Here is a 16,882-nt window from a genome sequence, read left to right on the forward strand (position 1 = left end):
ATTATTTATGAGAGTCCCGACGCCCATTCGTAATTAGTATTATTATTGATGCAAGGGATTAACTTATTTGTTGCGTAAAACTTGCCGAGACTGTTAGCTTATTCATAACGTAAGAAGTAAGTGAGGAAGGGTTTACTTGATGGTAAGATGTTCAAGGCATGAACACCTGACAAGTGTTTATAGAGGAGAGAAAGGTTAAGGAATATTCAATGCGATATTAAGCATTTAATCAAACTGAAGGTATCAAATACTCCGTCTTCTTGTATGAATAAAGAAGAAAAGTTCATTACAGTAATCTTAGCTGTCCATACTTCTTTATCTTTTATGAATTTATCAAACACTCAATTTTCAGAACCCTAGCACAGTCAACGTTTTTTTTTTTTTCAGTGTGGAGAGAAAGTCATAGTAGCTTTATGTTTCTTGAGTTACGTAACATTTCAGACATATACAGCACTGCATTTAAAACACTTTTTATTGCATTTTTGAGTCGGACCTCCATAAGCCAGAAACTTAAAAACTATAAAAAAAGAAGCCTTGCTTCATCACCGTCATTAGGAATATCATCGCACACGTCGACGTGAGTGAGCGTTAGTCAAGACCACCTTCACATTCTTGGACAAATTCTCAGCTTCCTTCTAGAACACTGGTGCCTCCACCCATCTGGCCGCATCACTGTCAGGGGCGTTCCACCTTAACTTGAGCGTTGCTTTAGGCGTCACACACTCCTCCACCCACCACTCATCCATTCCCCGCCCACCGCGCGCATTCACGGCATGAGTCTTTATCTCCCTCTGACCTCTCACCCCCCAGCCCCCGCCCACCTCCCTTCTTCCACTCCATCCCTGCGCCAAGCTTCCACACACCTTCACAATGAACCCTTCTCCGCCTCCTCGGCCGCCCCTCCATCACTTCCTCACTCCGGGAACAAGAGCCATCCCGAGCTGCTCCCGCCATCAACCATCCACAACACCTCGACCCTCCCCAACACCCCAACCATCTCCACACACCGGCAAAGTGAGCACATTCATCAAAATCAATCACACTGGGGAGTCAGATGGGCGGCCCAGCCCCTCGCGGCCGCCCTGAGAGGCAGAGTGGGCCAACTGTGCCTCGCGGTAAAAATCCAGACAGGGAGACCAGCCAATCAGGGAACGGGAAGCGTGTGCGCACCTGCCTGCCGGGAGTGCTTGCTGTGGCTGAGCGCTGCTTGCGGGGTCCTCTCGAAATTGTGGCTAATTGTCCCTTTGGCGTCTCCACAAGGCTGGTTGGTAGTGACACTCCCGCTCCCGTGGTCCATGGGATTGCCCCCTGCAGGTGTTATCATGCATCCCTGTGTATTTGACTAGGAGGTCTTTAGTTTTAAGTGAAGCTTATGCACTGCCATAGATTTGTTGTTTGTTGTAAGAAATTTATGGAAGTCATATAGTTCTTCATGCTTAAAAGGATAAAGATGTAGAATTGTGTACATGCTGGTTTATGGATGTCCAAATACTGATACTTCATAATTACTTCACACATACACACACAGACAAACACACACACACACACGCACAAAGACACACACGCACTCACACACAAACACAGTCACACACACACACACACACACACACAGATGATGGTACCCCACAATTGTCATGCTTTATTAACCTTTTCATGTCTAGTGTCACGCAGGATATTGCACACACTCAGCAGGACACACCAAGATCTCTCTCCCCCTTCCGCTCAGCACCGTTGCTTTGTTTCATCTCAGGATTGCTTCTATGGCCTTGGGAAAGAGGGTGGCTGGCTGCATCCCCTCACGAGTGCAATGATACAAATCTGGCTTGCTTACCATCTCTCTCTCTCTCTCTCTCTCTCTCTCTCTCTCTCTCTCTCTCTCTCTCTCTCTCTCTCTCTCTCTCTCTCTTCAGTGACTTTCACTTATAGTAATGTATTGCAATAGCCGTACTTGCTTGGTGTACAGATAAGCGCATTGCGTGTGTGCGGGTGTGCGTGACTGTCCCTCTTGGTGGGAAACACGGGGTGTGAGGGACGGGAGGAAGGGCAATCCGTGCACCGCCGACCCTCGCTCCTGTGGTGTGGCGGCCTTCGGCCTTCAACTCGGCTCGGATCAACTCAGCAGAACCACTGAGCTGTGCCTGGCTCATTGATGGCAGTGATGTATCATGTTTGATGTCTGTTGGACTTGCAGATTATGTGACATACTGTAAGTGTGTGTGTGTGTGTGTGTGTGTGTGTGTGTGTGTGTGTGTGTGTGTGTGTGTGTGTGTGTGCGTGCGTGTGTGTGTTTGTTTGTGTGTATGTCTGTCTTTACACACGCACACATACACGCACATACACACACACACACACACACACACACACACACACACACACACACACACACACACACACACACACACACACACACACACACACACACACACACACACACACACACACACACACACACACACACACGGCCCGGTAGCTCAGTGGTTAGAGCGCTGGCTTCACAAGCCAGAGGACCGGGGTTCGATTCCCCGGCCGGGTGGAGATATTTGGGTGTGTCTCCTTTCACGTGTAGCCCCTGTTCACCTAGCAATGAGTAGGTACGGGATGTAAATCGAGGAGTTGTGACCTTGTTGTCCCGGTGTGTGGTGTGTGCCTGGTCTTAGGCCTATCCGAAGATCGGAAATAATGAGCTCTGAGCTCGTTCCGTAGGGTAACGTCTGGCTGTCTCGTCAGAGACTGCAGCAGATCAAACAGTGAATTACACACGTATATATAAGTCTACCTGATCACGCTGCCATGTTCCCTTGCTGGCGTGGCAGTCTCGCTGCCTCACTCATCGCCTCATTCGGCTGCTGTAACTTTGTCTTCATTCTTGAGTTACGTTTTTCATTGTACTTCAGACTTTTTATTTGCACAATATTTCACTCACTTTCTTATACTTAAAATTTGATATTTGTACATTATTTTGCAGTGGTACAACTCATTGCTTTCTAATATTCCTTAAAAATATGTGCCCAATAGTTTTAGAAGTTTTTTTTTTTTTTAACGCTTCCTAAGTCATAAGATATCAGCAGGTCAACAGACTTTGTTAATCAGTTATAAGTCTTAATATTTGCGTGATAAGAAATATTCACGTCTTGGAATACTGCAGTCCTATGAAGCAGCTCAGAATGTTCCCACCATGCATGCACGTTCAACTGATCTGATCCACGCCCCCTCCCGCACCACACTTAAGCTCCCACTGGATGTTCGGTAATCACGGGAATGACTCTAGTGAGAACGAGCTGCCTACATGGTTAAGCTTAGCAAAGACTGTGAGCTCCGTGCATGACTAGGACATACAAGGCTTTATTTCTATTACAGCAGCACAGATGTCTTTTCCTAGGGTTCAGTGGAGGCTTATGCCCAAAATTGTAACATTTAGGCGACTCTCTATTTCGTGGTTTCAGTGATATATAGGTTGCCTAGTGAGGAACAATGCTGGGAAAGTCAATATTCTCAGTTAAATACTATAGGAAAGAGCCGTGTATTAATTGTTTTTACTAAGTGAAATACGTGTGTGTGAAGATCATTACGTGAGCAAAGATGAATGGTCTACATATTAGCAAACATAAACATCAGAAAAAAGGGAAAAATGTGGTATGAAGAGAGAGAGAGAGAGAGAGAGAGAGAGAGAGAGAGAGAGAGAGAGAGAGAGAGAGAGAGAGAGAGAAGTTCCAGGACGTGCATCGTAAATAACAAGCTCAGCCAACAGTTGTAATTCTTTGTAAGGTAAACTTTTGACTCTGCATAAACCAGACAATAAGATCTAAAAGGCACGCAATTTCTGAACATTTCTCAGCCAATCAGGGAAATGAAGGACGCAAGTTATTTCCTAAAACCCCCAAAATTCACAACCATCGCACCAACAACATGCTCCTCGCTCCGGGTGGAAGGTCTGACCAACACGCTATCCTTCTCCTCGTCCTCCTCCTCCTCCTCCTCCTCCTCCTCCTCCTCCTCCTCCTCCTCCTCCTCCTCCTTCTCCTCCTCCTCCAGTTCCTAGACTCGTAGGTCGGTGGGTTGAAGCCGTAAAGAGGAAGGAGTGGCCAGCAACCCTTATCATGGTGTGGTCGATAATTGACAGCGACACACGGTTCCCTTAAGCTCCATTAAGGCCGGTGAGGGACAGTGCCACTTCGCCAGGGAGTGACGTCCGTTTCGTGAGGTCAAAATTGCCTTTTTTATATAATTGAATTGGTGGACTTGTGCATTCGTGATTGAATGAAGCATTACTTAGTTTTGGAAGACGTTACAGCGCCGTTGTGACCTTTAATGAGCCGCTTCAGGCCAATCAGCGTTACCTGTACATCAAAGCGACGCGGACAGGGACAGACAGGTGTTAAATTTCCATGTGTGTTGAGAAGTAAAAGTTTCTAGCACGAGAGGTGGACAGACCCATGGGAGGCAGGGGACCATGGGACGGCTTAGAGATAGGAGGATGGAGTGAAGGACGAGGAGAGGGAAGGGAGAGGGGGGATAAATGGGACCACTGTGCATTGGCCTCCATACAAGCGGAGTGGTGGGAAACTTAACATGTATTATTAATGGTACTTGATTTTCATGTGATGTAAGAATAAGACTTATTAATCAGTGTCCTCAAGATTCATTTTTAATGTTCAAATTTCAATTGAATTCCGTTTTATTTTACGTAAGAAAGAAAACCAGATCAGGCAACAAAAACTGTGATTAAGAAAGGCCCACTGAGGTGCTGGTTCCCAAACAGGTTGAAAGAAATTAAGTTAGAAGGGGACTCCGAGGATGGTAGAGGAGTCATCAAGATTTTTTTTTTTTTTTTCATTTTTATATTTTGTGTGAAGAAGGTGTGTGTAGTTAGACGCATAGAATTTTGTGTAATAGAAGAGAGTTGTACTTAGAGGATGAATAACACCTCGTCTATCTTAAACATGCAGAGGGAGCGCCATTCAAATAAATGACATAGGGCAGTGATCATTTTCATCTTAATAACACACCTATTTTTTTGTTATTTAGTATTGTCTCATCTATGTATGTAGTGTAAATAGTATGCGTTTAGCGGGGTAAACTGTGGCACCTCATGAGCAAACGTCTCAGTGTTTCATCTCAGCTACTTGTAACAAGATCTGGCTGTGAGTCATTAAGGTTTTTTAGTGATGCTTGCAGGTGCAGGGATTATGTAGCACCAATGAGACGGAAAAGGAAAGGAAAAAAAAATCACGAGAACCTGGCTGGCAAATACTGAGGCGTTTAAACAAAGTGCTAAACAGACGCATGGGCCTCGATGACAGCGAAGCCAAGACACCCTGCAAAATGAATCAGCTAATCTCTTTACGCTCTTCAGAACTTATAGATGACAAGTAATCACGTATTCCCACCGCGTCGTTAATCTCTGAAGTAACTATAGCGAGAAAGATGGAGTAAATAAACAGGCGAGGAGCGTGACTTTGATTGCTGTGGTGCTGAGGCAGGACCTGACGGGTGGTGGCGGGCCGTGTTGGCACAGCTGCTGCTCGTGCACGTCGCGCAGGGGGACGTGTTGGGTGGTGGTGCTATAACGTGGTGGTGACGCGGAAAAAAGAAAAATACGAATGGTCTAAATGTTTACGTCTAATTATTATATGTCTTCAAGAAAAGCAATTTTATTTTCCTATATATAGATCTTGTGAGTCTCTCTCTCTCTCTCTCTCTCTCTCTCTCTCTCTCTCTCTCTCTCTCTCTCTCTCTCTCTCTCTCTTTCCGTAGGTCCATGTGACATAGAACAACAAATACAGGTAGCTATACCAGATACACACACACACACACACACACACACACACACACACACACAGAGAGAGAGAGAGAGAGAGAGAGAGAGAGAGAGAGAGAGAGAGAGAGATTAAAGAAAGCAGCAGCAGCAGCAAACTCTCTCTCATTATCACGTTCTCTTTTTCTCACCAAGACACAACAACACCGAGACTTGTGATCCACGCTGACGTATACGAGGAGGAAGAGAAGGAGGAAGGTGGGAGGTACTGGAGGAGAGAAGGAGGAAGAAGAAGAGGAGGAGGAGAAGGAGGGAAAGGAGACTGGCAAAACAAAACAGAAGAGAGGAGGGAAAAAACGGGAGAGGGATAAAAAAAATAAGAGAAAGAAACAGAAATCCAAGACAAGAGCAACACGAGTGCCAGAGCCAACAGCAAGTGGAACAAGCGAGACGCGAGGGGGAATATGAGCCGGGCAAAAAAGGATAAAATGTCTCCTCCCTTTCTCTGTCTCTTTAATCATGATATATCTCTATCGCGATCTCGCCTCACTAGTGTCTCTTTACCCCCTCCCACCCTGTCTCCCTGCCTCCCTGCCTCCCTCCTCCACGTCCCTCTCTCTCTCTCTCTCTCTCTCTCTCTCTCTCTCTCTCTCTCTCTCTCTCTCTCTCTCTCTCTCTCTCTCTTCCTTCTACTTCTGCTGCCATGCTCTTTTTTTTCTTCCTTCTCCTTTTCCTTCCCGTTTCCTATTCCTTCTGCTTCTCCTCCTCCTCAAACTCTTCCTCTTTCTCCTCCTCCTCCTCCTCCTTTCATGTCTTCCTCCCCAGAAGTGCTCACTTGTTTTGGAGATAATCATTCTAATTTATGGAGATGTTTGGAAAGTTCCCGGCTCTCTTGGGCGTCACGAGCGGCCCCGAGCCACAGCAGAACGCAGAATAAAGAGGGAAAAAAACAAACAAAAATCTCGTTTCTGGTGCAGATTTCCAGAAGTAAACAGGTTCAGGAGAGGAGAGGAGAAGAGAGGAGAGGAGGGAAGAGGAGAGGGGAGGAGAAGAGAGGAGAGAAGAGGAGGGTGGTTAGTGTAGGTTAGAGTTAATGGAGGGAAAGAACTGGCTAAAGAAATGATTAGGTTGAGTTAGGTTAGAGAGAAAGGGAGAGGCGTGTGAGGTTAGAAGAAGAGGTTGGTTAGATTAGCTTTGGTTAAGACGAGAGATGGAAAATGGTGAGGTGAGGTTAAGTTAGCGTAGGGTTAGACTAGGTTAAGTTGAGTTACGTTAGATTAGATTAATTTAGGTTAGGGGTTAGAGTTTGCTTATGTATGAATAGAGAGTCCATTCTTGATTAGGACAGTTAGGTTAGGTTAAGTTAGGTTAGGTTATGAGAAGAGAGAGAGAGAGAGAGAGAGAGAGTAGGGTTCATCTATTGTTGACCAGAACATTTAAACAGGCTCGGGTTATTAACATAATCCTACATAGTCCCTTAATGGCTTTGATTAGGTTTTATGAAGAAAGCTGAACTCTTATTACGGATTTTCGCTTCTCGACACAGACACGCACTATCTACCTTTGTCTGTGTGTGTGTGTGTGTGTGTGTGTGTGTGTGTGTGTGTGTGTGTGTGTGTGTGTGTGTGTATGTGAGCTAGAATGAGACACTTCCGCGCCGCACTTCCACTACATACTTTAAAAATATTGAAGTTGACATACTCGTATTTTATAGGATATTTTCATTGTTATACAAGATTTCAACCTTATTAACTGGGTAAACACTCTTTAAAACGCAGCTTATCATCTCTGTGGCCTTCGAAAATAGTCTTGGTGAGAGACCTGAGCCTTTAAGAGTACATACAGGCATTGGGACGACGGCAGTGGTAAGGAGGGAAGGGGCTCCTCTTTAGTGTGTGTGTGAGTTACGAGGTGCCAGGCGGCGTCACACGGATCGCTGCCACTCCATACCCTTTTGGCAGAGTGATGATTATCCAGACGAAGAAAGGCGGCGTGCAGTTCTTCGCCCTCGAAGTGATAAGTGTTCATCGTGATGGGTCTGCGTCGCTCGTTACAAGGAGAAGTGGTAACAAGTGAAGCCAGAGATGCAGACCGGGTAGAGAGAGAGAGAGAGAGAGAGAGAGAGAGAGAGAGAGAGAGAGAGAGAATGTTTAGCTAATTTCCTTTTCTCTCTTCCTTATCTATATACGGTACTTTTACATACGAGGATTCCCAACTCCTATTTTTCCTGACTTGTTTAGAAATTCATTTTAGAAATATGTGTATCTAGCAAAGCAATGAAGTACTGAAGCTTAGGAAGAGAGGGGAAGGAAAGAGTAAAGGGAAAGGAAAGGAGAGATCAAAGGAGAGATAAGATGGAAGTACAAAAAGGGAAGAAAAAGTGTAAGATGAGAAAAGAAAGGGAGGAAAAACGAAAGAATGAATGAATGGCACTAGAGGAAGGAAGAGCGTAAAAGGAATGGGGAACAAGAAGAGGGGAGGGATGAGGAGGAGAGATGGATGAGCTTGGGGAGTGTAGTTGAGAGACAGAGAGGGAGAGAGAGATGGGGAGAGGAGGAAGAGGAGAGAAGGAGGAAGGGAGAGAGCAGAACGCATGTGTCAGCTGCTAAGTATGTGTTGGTATGATCGCTATCACACCAGACACAACGGAGAGAGAGACAGAGAGAGAGAGAGAGAGAGAGAGAGAGAGAGAGAGAGAGAGATTAGTAGTACATTATTATCACACACACACACACACACACACACACACACACACACACACACACACACACACACACACACACACACACACACACACACACACGCACACACACACACACGTGCAGATTTAACGTACACCTGAATTACCATTGAGTTAATCCTATATCTCGTTTTTCTTTCATCATCTTCATTAGCATCGCCACACCTCAGGCCCATGAGAGGAAGGAAAGAGGAGATTGCCAGAGTGCCATGAGGTGCCAGTCTGGTGCCTCACACACTAACGGGTTACTTCTCTCTCACTCTCTCTCTCTCTCTCTCTCTCTCTCTCTCTCTCTCTCTCTCTCTCTCTCTCTCTCTCTCTCTCTCTCTCTCTCTCTCTCTCTCTCTCTCTCTCTCTCTCTCTCTCTCTCTCTCTCTCTCTCTCTCTCTCTCTCGGGTGTCATGTTACTCGTCGCCCAGCCAGCCCACACCAGCCCGACTTAGCGAGTTGGTAATGTGGCTAATCTTCCTTTTGTGCCGTCACTCAGAAGGCTGTGTGTGTGTGAGTGTGTGTGTGTGTGTGTGTGTGTGTGTGTGTGTGTGTGTGTGTGTGTGTGTGTGTGTGGTTTCTTTTCCGTGTCTAATAGTTTTGGTGTGTGTCTTTTGTTTCCTTTTCTTAGTTTTCCTTAGTTAATGTTCTTTTCCATTTTACTTTTTTTTTCTCTCTCTCATTACATCTTGAATTCTCACGTGTTTGATTTACTATTTGTTTTACTTTTTGCGTACACTCTCTTAACATTTACGCAGTGTTTGTCTCTTTCTGTAGTAATCCATTAACGTTATTTTCCCCTTTTCCCCACATTTTCGCCGTTAAAAGATATCCATTTTCCCGCATTCCTGGCATTGTTTTCTCTCCCACTTCCTGCCTATAATTCCTCCCAACCACCCACTCTGCCTTTCTCCCTCCTCACTGCCACCACCCTCCTCCTCCTCCTCTTCACCGTACACTCCCTTACAGCACTTCTCTTCCCCTCCTCCTCTCCCTTCTCCCAACCTCCTCCTATGTCCTACAAGCCATTTCGTTCTTCCTTCCCTTCTTCTCTACTGCTTCCCATAGTCCCTACCTCTTCCCTGCTCTCCTCTACCTTCCTCTCTTCATCCTAGTTCTCTTGTATCCCTCCTCAAGTCCCTTCCTCCCGCTCTCACTCTCCCGCTGCCGGAAAGACAACATATCCTCGCCAGAGACATCATACTTTGTCTCCCTGGCTATTTATTTACACAGCGTCGTCAGGTGAGTGAAAGAAAAGACAAATGACAGAACCCATTTGGTGATCGTGTGTGCGAGGGGAGATGGGAAGGAAGGAAGGTAGGAGGGAGAGGGTAAGGGTAAGGGAGAGAGAGGGGAAGGGAAGGTAAGGAAAATGGGAGAGAAATGGAGCAGAAAGAAAGGAGAAGAGGTGAAGAGGAGACGAAGAGAGAGTTAAGGTGAGTAGAAAATGATGACTTTGGAGGACAGATAGTAAGGATAAGTAAAGAGAATGAGGGATGAGGGAGGAGGAACAAAGAGACACCAACGAGAAAGAAGAGGACAGCGAAGGGAGGATAATGGAAACAGTGCAAGGGGTCAATCGAGAGACAATGTAGAGATTTGGATGGAAAGGAAGCAAAGGAAAAAAGGAGTTTAGGTAGAATTGTGAGAGAAAAGGATGAGAGAGGGGAAACGGAAGCCGAGAGGATGAAAAGATGTGTTTGGTGTACGTGAGAGAGAGAGAGAGAGAGAGAGAGAGAGAGAGAGAGAGAGAGAGAGAGAGAGAGATTGTGTGTGTGTGTCAGGTGTGTCGCAGGTGTTCATGTCGCCGCAGGTCGCATTGTCTCCTCAGTCACGCCAGGTAAGTAATAAATCCACTGAAATGAATGGTAAGAACGTCCTGCCCAGCATTATACACGTCTGTTTCTTGAATAAAGCTTACTGTCATGAGCACACACACACACACACACACACACACACACACACACACACACACACACACACACACACACACACACACACACACACACACCGTTTCCCGCACTGAACCACACACTTGTTGCCTCAAATAAATGAAGTTTTGTCATTTCTTCGTTTGTAAGTTTGTCACAACGAGTCTGAAGTATGTCGGGCTCCACGTGTTTACCTGTTAATCCAATAAAACTTCTGCCACTATTTTCATTACTTCCTGGTAAGCGACTCGACAGCAGCACGCCACTTGTACACTTATCCTGTTAAAAGTGAAAAATACGGCCTCTCCTCCCTCCGTTCTCCTGGAAAACGTTGTAAATAACATGTTTTAGTCACTACTACGCAACTGTCTCGCGAAGAAAAAAAGAGAGAGAGAGAAAGACAGAAGGAAAACCATGTGAAAGTCAGTCACGATAAACATAAAAAATAATAAAATCGTGTGGGAGTTTGAAAGAAAATCCAAGTTGTCTTCCGTCAAACACAACTTCGGCACATTCATCTAATCGCCACTCGGGGCCGCCAATCAATGCCTCACCAATCACACTTTACATGCTTTTTTTATCGCCTCCGACACACTGCATGCTTGTGGTCTTCGCCTCACCACAGGTCGAAGGCACTGCAAAGAGCCGACCTTTCATTATATCTAATAATACTACACGCAGTTGGTATACACGCTTGGCCGCGAATCAATAAGCGTGTTGAACCGTCCCTGTGTATGTGTGTGTGTGTGTGTGTGTGTGCTGGTTGTCACTGCTTATGGTGTTGGTTTGTGCTCTTTGGTGTTATGGTGGTAGTGTTGGTGGCGGTGTTGCATGCAGGTCTTACCATCTCTCCAACTCACGTGACGCTACTAACCCCAGCCCTGCCCCTTCCCCAGAACGACACACACACACACACACACACACACACACACACACACACACACACACACACACACACACACACACACGAGTCCCCGCGCGGTGTTTCATGCACTATTTATCCTCATCGTCCACGCCATAGCCAGTCTGGTGTCGCCCATTGGTGATGAGTCGCATCGATCAACATACAAAAAAAAACTTACAAATGAAGAGAAATAAAAATATTGTATGACTAGCAGTGTATGTCGAGGCCACTGTTTGGAGAGGCGCTGTGTGAGGAGCTAGGGTGACCATAGCAGAGCAGGCCTTTGTCAATCTCCCCTCCTTGAATCAATGGGTTGTGCGTGACGCGTGTCCCACCACTGTGTCATTACAGTTCAACACTCAAGCTTCAGACGCGGATAAGGGAGAAAAATGTGGCGTTTAAGGGAGACAATGGGGGAGGGAGGCAAAATTGAGAGGGAGGTATGGAAACTGCAGCGAGGACGGCATGTCGAGTGTGGCCCCAAGAGACTCAGACAGTGTCGATGGCATGGTGTCAGTGGCAGTGGTGGTGGTGGCAGTAGTGGTGATGGTGGTGGTGGTGGTGGTAGGGTTGGGTGTTGTAGATGTGTCACATAGGTGTTCCCGTGCCGCCCCGTTTGTTTGTTTAAATTTTATGGGGTTTTCCTGAGGACCTTCGTGTTGTTTTGGGTCTCTGTAGGCTGAGGTCATTCGGGCGTGAGTGTTGTTTCAGGAGTGTGTGTGTGTGTGTGTGTGTGTGTGTGTGTGTGTGTGTGTGTGTGTGTGAAGGTGTTGTGTTTGTGGGTCGGTGGGTGTCACGGGGGGCGCGGTGTGGTCCCTCTGTGTCGTGTTGGTTGGTGTGCCGTGTTTCTTTCCCGCGTCTGTCTGTCTGGCGTGTTTACGAGCAGCCGGGTGAGCGGTGTTTTGGTGGCGCGAGGCGGTGTGTTGAGCGCCGCTGTGTTTTGTCAAGCTGCAATTACTCTGAAAACTCTTTGGATTCGTTTATCAGTTTTTTTTGGGAGACAATTCTTTCATGCTTCTCTTTGAATTTGTTAATTGGATTTCTCAGCAAACTTTTTTTTTTTCCTTTCATGTTTCGGTGGTTTTCTTGTTCTCTCCGTGTCGTGTACCCAAAGTTTGTTCACCTGGTTAGATGAAGTGTTGATGTGAAACAAGAGATGAGCTTTATCAAAATGAGTCAGAGTAGTCAATCACAGTTATTTAAATCATGTAAACTACCAATAATTCAGCAAGAGGCAGCTGCATGTTTGACTCCCGCCTCTGTGCTATGTTGAGGTACGAACTCTTGTATTGGCAGTGAAAAAGGTTCGTATAAATAAGTTTGTTTCCCCTGCCTCACCTTGGAGTTATCGCTGTAATCAACACCAACAACACTCTACGATCCTCGTCTCACTCTGGCCCGCGACATCCTGCAGCAGTTACCGTGATGTCAAATGACACATGCCAGCCTTGTTTTGACAAGAAAAACATACCTGAATTTTTCTGCTGCGGTTTGGGTCATTAAGATAGCGTCAACAGATAAGAGTGAGCAAGGTAATGAGTGAGGGAGTAGATATTCTCGACACGTACAAGTGGCCCGCCTTCCCGCTGGCCCAACACTTATTCGCTCACCCGCTCTTGAATAAACACCGGCCAGTATTTCATATCGAGCGACAGCGAATGCGTCAGCTCTCCGCCTCCTTGACTATTTCAGAACCGCAGAATTAGCCTCATTTACTTGGCTGGTTTATGATACGGCAAACAGGTGGGCGCGACACGCCTTGACACAGGTGTAAACCTCTCCTAGGAAGCCTTAAACATGTCTAGAGGCTAACATTTTGCAGTCATCAACAACCCTGTAATCACCGTGCTTATCAGGTGAAGCGACAGCGATCATAGAGCACCCTGGCGGTGACTCAGACCAGGGCGTTGAGTGAGACGGCCCCGCTGAGCGCCTCATTATCTGGTAATAATTTGGAAATGTTGTTAAACCAAGATAGATCGACTTGGCGCCGGGCATGTCGCCGGCACCAGTTGCCACACTCCGCTCGTGGGCGAGATTTACGGCATCGTTTGAGTGAGTTATTGTTTCCAGTTGGCTTTAACTCGACTAACACGCCACCCAGCACCTGAGTGGGCATGGTGGGGTGCACTACCACGACCTTTTATCTACTAGCGACAAGCTAACTATCTGAAATAACTCACTGACATATTAACCACTTGCTACACACCACCACCACCACTACCACCACAACATGCCGGAGCAGTTTTGTCGCCAACATGTCAGGGAGAGACGTCAACTTTCTCTACTTCCCTCCCTATTTTTTCCCCTCCCCCCTCAGCGTGGAGTTGAGTGGAGTGAAGCGGAGGGAGAAGAGTGAGGGGATAATGACGAGGAGGAGGGGGAGGAGGAGACAAGAAGGGGACTAGAAGGGGCGCTGTGAAGCATGGTGACACTTATTTACATTGACTTTTTTAGTGGAGGTGTGGGAGGGAGCGAGTGTCTGCGTGAGCAAGGGAGGCATTAGGCCGTGCACAAGTCAGACATGATGTGGCGGCGCGGATGGTCATGTGAAGGATTTAAGACCTCAATAACTCCTCACCACATGTATATTCTCGCCAGCGCTACTATATGGCGGACACGTTGCTACACTGTTCATCTCGGCAGCTTCGTTAGAGAAAGAGAGAGAGAAAGAGAGAGAGAGAGGGAGAGGAAGAAAGAGAAAGAGAGAGAGAGGGTGCCTGAGAAGGGGCGTGTGAACCTTCAAAACGCACTGAGGGAGTTTAATCTAAATTACTCTATTTGTTTTCACCTCCAGTTGTCAGGGATGGATAAGACTGCGTGTATATATGTGTATGTGTTGGTAGCGAGGGTGATAGGGAATGTTTTACGCGACGAGAATAAGTTCCTTAGTCTAGAGGCGAGAGGCAGAAGAAAGGGAGGAGGAATGAGAGCGGTGGAGTTTGAGGAAAGGAAAGAAAAGAGTAAACAAGATAAAGAAGCAAGTTAAGAATGAGGTGAGGAAGATGGCGCGAATGTGAGCGGATGAGTAAGATATGATGAGACATAAGAGAGAGAGAGAGAGAGAGACAGAGAGAGAGAGAGAGAGAGAGAGAGAGAGAGAGAGAGAGAGAGAGAGAGAGAGAGAGAGAGAGAGAGAGAGAGAGAGAGAAACAAATGGATGAGCCAAGCAAAGCAAGGCACACAAACTTTCAAGGGAAGTAAAACGAGAAAAACAAAGAGACGAAACAGACAGAAATAAGATGTATACTAATAGCGAAGCGCGCGTGCACACACACACACACACACACACACACACACACACACACACACACACACACACACACACACACACACACACACAGAAACAACTCTAATAGGCAGAAAAAGAAAAGACAAACAAACAAACACATAACTACCACGTCGCTCAGAAATAACTCTAGTCATGAGAGAGAGAGAGAGAGAGAGAGAGAGAGAGAGAGAGAGAGAGAGAGAGAGAGAGAGAGAGAGAGAGAGAGAGAGCAAAAGTAAGCAGGAAGGTAGTAAAGCAGCCAGCACTCGAGCGTTTTACAAGGTACAATAACTCAGCCTCTTATTGCTAGGAATTCCTCATAAATAATGGAGGGTCCCCTAGCCTCGGCGGGGAAGGGAAATGGGAGCAGTGCAGGAGATGGAAGGGAGAGAGGGAGAGAGTGAGAGTGTGAGAGTAAAGGGAGATAGGCAGCTTCTTAACTAATATACTGACTCTTACGACCACTCTATTACTACTACTACTACTACTACTACAACTACTACTACTACTACTACTACTACTACTACTACTACTACTACTACTACTACTACTATTATACACACACACACACACACACACACACACACACACACACACACGCACGCACACACACACAGACACACGTTACTCTGGTTTACGCACATTTAAAATTTGCGGTCAAGTGTGGTTTGCACAAAAAGAGTCGCAAAAAAGGGAAACAGAACCAAACGCCAATTAAAATGGAATATGTTGGATTTACTCTCTCTCTCTCTCTCTCTCCTCATGCGCATAAATGCCAACAAAGCTCCCGCCATAATGCACTAGTGTGATACCAGCTTACTGTCAAATTATGCAGCCAAACAAACATTTCACTGTCTTGTATATTAATAAATAAAGCAGGAAGTTCAACGAAAAAATCATGAGCGTGAGACACAAGCGTAACTCGGACAGTATTAGCGACAGGAGCAGACTGGCGCCGAGGTGTAGCGTGGCGTGGAACATGAGGAAGTATAATGAGAGAGCGGACAGACAGAAGCTGAGCGGCGTTCAGTTGTAGTGTTTCCTGGAGTTAGTGTCGGGATTGGAGTCATATTGGATCAAGGTGCAGTACGCGTGGTGTCTCAATATAATGTGTGCTTCATCTCAATTTAGCAGAGTGCTTGATTTTACAGGTTAATTAAAAGAGAGCAGGTTAACCCCTTTATTACTGGGACGCATTTTTTATCATGAGTTTTGGGTGTTACTAGACGATTTTGTTTACATTAGGAAGAGTCTATGGATGTCAGAAGATTAATTGCCGGAATATTCACTCTTTTAAGCTTCACATAAATTTCTAAAGTATATAAAAACGCAAAATAGGAACCAGAATGAATATGAAAACGTGTCACGGTACTGAAGAGGTTAATAATGTCACCGTCATCTGCAGTCACCGGATAGAAAGCTATAGTGTAGTACCTGTTGACCACTTGGAGTCATTTAGTTATAAACCACACTCTTTTATCACGTAAAGTAAGACACATACAATAGAAAAGTCATGTGGTCCTCCCTACCCACCATTCCCTTTATCTTTTCTTTCTCGACGCCATAAGACTTGGTTATTGCTGCGCCTTACAACCCATCTCTATCTTTCGTCTCTCTCTTTCCCCTTCTCCTTCTCGAGTGGTGTAAGTATTTGACCCCCGCGCTGCTCAGAGAATTAGTGTGACATTTGTATTTGTTGTGGGAACATCATTATCCCCTCCCAGCACTCCTCTAAGGTTTCACGCTTCCCTCCCACCGACACCAGCTGCCGGTTAAGGACAGTTGGGGAAAAAAAAGAAGGATCTGCTGGCTGAGAACAATAAAATCTGTCTCCCTAATACTCAGCACGCTTTTTCAATACGTTAAATGACTCAACAAGTAAAAAGAAAAAAACGTCAGAGAGAAAGCTTACAAAAGGAGAACGACCTATTGGTTAAGAATAATAAAATATGTCTCCCTTATACTCAGCACGCTTTTTCAATACGTTAACCAACTCAACAAGTAAAAAAAAAAAAAAAAGCATTAAAAAAACACTTATAAAGCAGTAAATAAAAAAAAAGCGGCTGAAGAGTAAAAAAACAAAACAAAAGGATATGTTAACTGAGAACAATAAAATCTGTCTCCCTAATACTCACCACGCTTTTCCAATACGTTAGCCAGCTCAACAACTAAAATAACATAAAAGAAAACACTTATAGAGTGTTGAATAATGAAAAAAGCTAGTTAAAGAGAGTGTGGGAAAAAAAGAGAAGGATGTAGTAGGTGAGAACAATAAGATCTGTCTCCTTAATAC

The sequence above is a fragment of the Portunus trituberculatus genome, chromosome 38, assembly GCF_017591435.1.
Source record: "Portunus trituberculatus isolate SZX2019 chromosome 38, ASM1759143v1, whole genome shotgun sequence".
NCBI classification, from domain to species: Eukaryota; Metazoa; Arthropoda; class Malacostraca; order Decapoda; family Portunidae; genus Portunus; species Portunus trituberculatus.